Source organism: Furipterus horrens, unplaced genomic scaffold (genome assembly GCF_987537825.1).
Source record: "Furipterus horrens unplaced genomic scaffold, mFurHor1.1.pri manual_scaffold_11, whole genome shotgun sequence".
NCBI classification, from domain to species: domain Eukaryota; kingdom Metazoa; phylum Chordata; class Mammalia; order Chiroptera; family Furipteridae; genus Furipterus; species Furipterus horrens.
The window spans coordinates 63,923,376-63,930,209 of record NW_028327181.1 but is presented as its reverse complement, the minus strand read 5'-3'; the positions used below and the strand labels follow the sequence as shown (position 1 = coordinate 63,930,209).

Genomic DNA, 6,834 nt, shown 5'->3' with positions numbered 1-6,834 from the left:
GTTCTCGGGGACAGACTATATTGGGGAACATGGGGGAGAGGAGTCCCTTTTCACCCTTGTTTGACCACACTGCTGCTTGAGGAAGTGCTGGCTACCCCGGGAGTCCTGCTTCAGCCTTGCTTTTCTTGCTTATGGCTCGTGCTATTTGTGTGTATATATATTTACCTATTTACATTTTAATTCTTTCCCTCATGGCTAGTGGTGGTTACAAACGTACACATTTCAGTAGAGAAAAACAATTTATTAGTAACCTGGTTCACTCAGCAGGAGGATCAGGTGTCACTTTCTGTTACTACTGATTCCAGGGTTTTAGAGGAGACTCCCTCCTTTGTTCTGGGGAGAGAAAAAGAAGGTCAAAGCTTTTACTCTTGAAAGGAACAATGAAACTATTCATTATTTCCCCCTTTTAGACAGGAATTCTAAATAACTCCCAGTTATTTACATGTCTGAAGGCTCCTCCTCATCAGAGGAACCCATGTTTTGCAGATGCTGTGCCTCTTCTTTTTTCAAAGGGCCATGTGCACCCCGCCGCCAGCTCCAGAAACCGCCCTCCTAGAAAACAGAGAGGGAAACATGAATCCTGCCTGTCCCCCACTTTTTCCCGCCACAGTGCTTGATCCTCCTGAAATTTACCTCCATCTGGCTTTCCACCGGTCGGTCCTTATTCAGGAGTCGCGAGAGAAAGCCCCTTGGAGGAAAACGCATACCAACAATTAGTGATTTGTCCCTCGCCTTATTAGGATTAAATGGGTAACTGGGTCCATACTCAGAGGCAAAGTCACTGTAGACCTGGGACCTTGGAAATGATTCTTTGCACACTGGGCTTCCAGGGGTTCTCTGTGTCTGTTTAAAATGTCCCTGCCATGTCTCTGGGGTGACCTCTCTGGGTGGTCTGGCATGGAGTACAGGTGGGATTTTCAGCCTGAAGCACTTTCCTGGCCCTTGGCCAAGCGCCCTGAAGTGCATTGGGGAAAAACTGCACAGCCACACTGGGCAGAAGCAGTTTGCTCTCTCCAGAAGCATTTCACATCTGTCCCATTTAGACTTAGTCCCACATACACCCTTTGCTGGGGGTGGGGGTGAGGGTAAGAAGGTGCTTTTAACTTTCTAGCTGCTTTATCCTATAAGTTAAATCACACAACTAAATGCCTGAGTCCAAATAGCAGTTAGCTAAGTTAGCTAGCTTGCTGACTTCCGTACTGCAGGCTGTCACCGCTGAGTGAGTTGTGAAATCAGTTTACAAGTCACAACCAGCACTAGACTACAAAGTATTCTTTTTGACTGAAACAGAATAGAAAAAAATCAGAGTGCATAATGAGTCTGTTTTAGAAACGACTTATGTCTGTGTGGTACGTGTGTACTGAGTTCTGACATAAAGTGTAGCTCACAGTCCAAGCACGGGGTAATCAATGGAGAGACCCCCAGCTGGAAAGGCACCATCTTCTTTCTGACACTAGCAATGTGGCCATGGAGCAAGATATTTCCCTTCCTCCTCTCTGTTTCCTTATTATTAAAAAAAAAAGAAAGAAAAGACAAACTACTGCGTAAGGTCTTGCCCAGTTAAAACTCTATGAAGTTGGGATAAAGGGAATAGAGAGAGTAGGGGCCTGAAAACCAGGAGGAGGGGAAGGGAAATTTTCCTGCCACCTTACAGGAAGGACTCATATAGTCTACATTCTGTCAGCCTTGAAGGAGACCAGAGCCTTTACCCTAAGGCCACGTGGCTTTCCCTGTCCCTTCCCCAGAGCTCCACCACCAGCAGGAACAAGTACAACCAAGACCTCCCCCTTTGCTCCCTGTTTCCTTAAAGGACCAGTGGCAGCAGATGCACCTGTGCTAGTCACACTCTCTATCAGCTTTGGCTACGGAGCTCATTTTGCAAAGTCCAGGCAAAGCATCAGAGTTAACAAGTGTTCTTTCCAAACTTAGCGGTTTCCTCACTGTAAAATGAGACTGAGGTAGAGTTCTAAGTTCTCCTCTAGTTCTTTCTTTTCTTTTTCTTTTTTTTAACTTTTCTAAGCATTTATTTTATGATAAATTTACTTTCAAGTTTTTCTTGCTTCAGTTCCTTATGGGACTTTTCTTTTCTTTTCTTTTCTATGCATCTTCTTCTTCTGGTTCAGGACCAATCTGCTCTTTTTCAGGGAGGAGCATCTCAGTGTGGCAGGCCTGAGAGCCCTTGTGGGCGTTAATCCACCATGAGCGCCGTGAACTCTGCGCTGCATCTTGGGAGCTTTGCTCACCTGGATGTGCTCAATGCCCAGAGAGTCTGCACCCCAACCCTTAAGTTCAGCACTGCTCTCTGCAGTTTTAAGCATGTGCAGCAAAAACGCAGCACTCTTTTGGGGGCACCAACCTGCACCCAGCCCCAGTCTTTGGCCTGGGCACTCCTACCAACTCCACCATTGTAAGGACAGAATGGCACACATTGCTTCTGCAAAGTGACATCCTTTAGCTGCTTGGTGGCTTTTCAGATATGCATACCCTTTTGGCCTGGCTGTTTCCCAAGTGTTCTCAAAGTGAACATGAATATTTAAAACTCTTGATTTGCATGATTTTGTGGGGTTTTCTGGGTCAAATGAGTAGCGCACCATTTTCAGAGGTCACTTCAGGCCACCTCCAGGAAGAAGCTCCTCTAGTTGTAAAATCCTACTTTAAAAACTGTCAGACTAATATTTACCTTGGCTTTCCTCCATTATTGCCCACAGGTGTTCTTGCCGCACGGAACTGTTTTAAGAAGAAAGCAACATCACAATTATTCATCACAATGACCACTATCTCTAAATCTTTATTTGTTCCCTTCTAGGTAAGGTGATAACTTTCTTGAGGACAGGAATTTGTTGAATACCCTTTGACTCTTCTTCCATACTCCCTAAGTTAGGATCTTGCAGGGAGCTGGCAATGTGTTTCATTGGCTGCTTTGGATAACGTTCAGCAGTTAGTCCCTAATAAAAGCTCTTAGAAGTAGAAAAAGAAAATAAAAGTATCTACCGGAAACAACGCAGCAGCTTTGTTTTAAGTTCAAGAACAAGAGTAGGATGCCTGTTATTACTGTTACTATTCATCATTGTTGAGGAGGTCCTAATCAATTTAATAAGAAAAGTGAAGTATTGGAAAGAGACAAAACGCATGTGCATAGGAGATGATGCCAAACCTAAAAGTGCAAGAGCATCGACTAGAATTTTAATGTCAAGTAAAATGACAATTCAGTAAGTGAATCCAAAATCAAATGATTAATACGCAAACCTCAAGAGTTGTCCCACGTACCACAAAAGACTAATTAAAAAATGAAAGAAAGATCCCACTTGCAATATCAATAAAAATGCATCAAGTACCTAGAAACAGACTTAACAAAAAATGCGTAAGACCTACGTGATCAAAACATTAAAACTCTTCTGAAGGACATTAGGAAGAATACACGACGTGAAGATACCATGTTCTTAGGTGTTGTGAAGATGTCAGTTCCCTTCAAATGAACCTACCGATGTAATGCAATCTATTCAAATTCCAAGAGAGTTTTTAAACAAAACCTGGCCCGCTGGTATTTGGTAGAGAAAATATGCAGGAATAGCCTACAAAATGTATGAAGAAGAAGATAAAAAAGCAGCAGCTTATATGTTATAAAGAAATTGGAATTACATGGTGATACTGTCACTGGTACAAAAAAAGATAACTAGATCAACAGACTAGAGTCCAAAGAGAGCTTTTTAGATCAGGAAAGAAAGAATGAGTCATTCAATAAAAGATTTTAAAACAATTAAATCTTCACGTAGGGGGAAAACAGTCAACCACACTACAAACAAAACCAATACTAGACAGATTTCTTTTTTAAATTATGAATAAAAGAAATACTATAAAAAGGACTAAAAGAAAATATCAGAGACCACTTTCATGCCATGAGGTAACAAAGGCCTCGCTAACAAAACCCATACCCCATAAGCCAGGAGATGATCGGCAGAGAGGGTGACAGATGATCAATACACATCCTGCTCCGCACAGCCCTTGCCCTCTTCTCCCCTTGTTTGTTTGTTTTCTCCCTGTTGATTTATGGAAGTCCTTTGATATTAAATATCTTCATACTTTCAGTGGTTTTCATTGAATTTCAAAATTTCAAATATTTCTCAGTGTTGTTGTCTTTAAGGAGACAGAAGAGTCAGGCAAACCATCCTCAAAAAGCTTATCATCTAACTGGGGAGAGGAAATAATGAAACCACATAAATAAACACAAATGCGAGATTAAACTCCATAGAAATTAAATGCATTATAGGAGTTTATAGAAAATCCAAAAAAGCAAAGGCCATGTGCCCACTAGAGAGGGAGAGGGTATTGTCTGGGCACTGGCCAATGACTTCTTCCCAGAGGCCTTGGCAAGCTGCCCACATGCTAGTCCCCAGCTCCTAGGCTCAGAAGTCAGACTCTTCACCAAGAGAGGGCTCACTTCTTCCGATCGGGGTAGTCTCACCTTGTCAATACTGCAGTGCTAATAAAAAATCAGAAGGCCAAGATTACGGCCTGAGAGTGAGAATTACATCTGTTCCACAGACAACACCTGTGTCTACACGATCAGGGAAATACACTCTGTGGAGCTAGGCCACATGGCACACAGAAGCACAGTCAGAAGGCTACTTGGTGAGAACAGAATTAGAACAATAGGAATCAGCTGAATCCCGTGTTTAAAGGAAAAGACTGTATTAGCTGGATCCATGCATCTCCCCAGCAGGCACAGCCTGGCTAGTGGGCTGGACTCTCCACGTCTGCTGCCTGAGGTGCCATCTCTACTCTTAGGCACTGCTAGGATGGGCAATGCCCATGTCAGACTCTCCCTCACCTGTTCTCTGCTTTTACTGCTGACCAACCCTCCTGCAAATAGACATGTTTTCTTTAGCAGTTACACATCCAGCCAGGTATTTCTCAAGTCTGGTAGACCAGGAGGCCATTTGGTCCATACACATCTCTGCTCTGCTCCATGATGTGTTGACCTTGGTATTTCTCTCTTAGGGAGCTGCCTTTTAAAAACTTACTTACCATATTTTTAAGTTCTCATGGGAGGGGAATGCCTCACTACTGCCCACGCCCTGAAAGGATGATAAATCTCACAGAAGAAGGAGGACTAGCAGGGCTGAAATAGGAATTTGAGCTGGCTTTTGAGAGATTCACAGGACTTGCAGCACAGGCAGAGCAAAGTAAGGGAGTTTTAGATGAGCAAAGGCACGAACAAAAGTAGAAATGGGCATGGTGTGGCTAGGTTATGGTGGGGGGCTGCCATGACCATTGAAAATGTAAACAAGGTATTAGGTTGGATTAGTAGGGTAGTCAAGATTGTCAGCTAATTAGATCACTTTTAATATTAGCTCCTGCCTGTTGGGAAAACAAGCCATTGTGTAATTGAAGAAAAGGCACACAGGCAAGCTCCAGGAAGAGGTGAGTATAAATACGACAGGCTTTAGAGAGGCCTGATGCAGGATTTAGTTTGCAATGTTTTAACTGAACCTATTTACGCCATGCTTTTTACACACTGGAGAAGAAATCCGCTAAGTAAATCTAGTCAATTGACAAGATCACACTTTTGTCTTTTAGCCATGTCCTTTTGACCAGGGTGACATAACTTTATGAGGGTGGAGAGTCTAAATCTCTCCTCAGTTCAGCCAACAAGAAATCAATGGTAGAAAGAGAGTAATTGGTAATACATCAAATCAACATCATCCATTTTGAGTTGAAGAAATTTTGCTGTCATGTCAACTCTGGCCTATTGTAAGTTCTCAAAATAGTACAGTGGCTTGTTATCTTGATTTCAGTTCCACACAATCTCTGGGAGTGGGCTTCCTTTAAAAATCTTTGGAATATAATGTGTAATAAAATAATAAAGCATATCAGCATTCATGACTAAAGAAAAATATCAGGGAGGAGTAGGTGGGAAAGTGGCTTTGATTTTCAGTTTGTGGGTTCTGACTCTATTCTAAAGACAGAATGTATTCTGGGAAGCTGAATGAACCGTTGTCTTATCATAATGAGACAGAAGATTGCAGTTAAACCTGTCGCCACTACGATAACAGGAGAGGCTAATAGGAGTATCTCCTTATAGCCATATCTTGGCACATTTCTGATGACCTTAAAAGAGAAAAACAAGCAATAATTTTAAAAAACAAACCAAAGAGATGGAAAAGATAAAAGTTAACTATTCTTAAGCCTGTGCTAAAGAATAGCTAACTATTCTTAACTACTACTCTAAAATCCCACTCTTTCAGGTGAATGGCTTATGAGGAGAGACCCAAAAACCCACAGAATATATTTATAAAATATTGTGTGTTTATCCTTACATGCTTAAACTTCAGTCCCCTTTACAGTACTCTCTATTTGATGCAATACACCTATTGAGACGTTTTTTTCCACTGCTCAAAACAGTTTTTGAACTTGTCAATTTTGATGCCATTTAGTGCTTCTGCTGTTTCTTTGTTTCACTGATTCCACATTGGCAAAACAAATCCCCTTGAGGAATTTTTCATCCAGGGAAACACAAAAAGTCACTCAGGGCAAGACTGGGTGAATAGGGAGGGTGGGGTGTGGGGGTCATGCGGTTTTTGTCCAGAACAGCTGAACACTCAGCAAGGTGTGCGCAGGCGCACTTGTAAATTACCCATCAAATATGTTGAAAGAGTCTTCCAAAAAAAATTCACTGATGCCTAACACACCCTCTCACAACAAAACCAGCTGGTACACTCTTACAGATGGGTTCCTAGAATACTCCCCTAGTGGAGGAAACCTGTACTACAAGGGGCCCGCCCTCCAGAAGACAATTCTGGGTTTTGGGGGGTTCCCTCTCATATAGGTTCTTAA

General features: G+C 42.3%; 1 long non-coding RNA gene across 1 annotated transcript; it reads right to left on the bottom strand.

Annotated features, from left to right (window-relative positions):
• Nucleotides 1-220: 220 nt before the first annotated feature.
• Nucleotides 221-2,718, bottom strand: LOC149998019 (uncharacterized). Its single transcript, XR_016514233.1, has 3 exons — nt 2,681-2,718; nt 634-688; nt 221-552 (listed from the first exon to the last, which is right to left on the bottom strand). It is a non-coding gene; the product is annotated as an uncharacterized LOC149998019 (long non-coding RNA).
• Between the last annotated feature and the right edge of the window lie 4,116 nt (nt 2,719-6,834).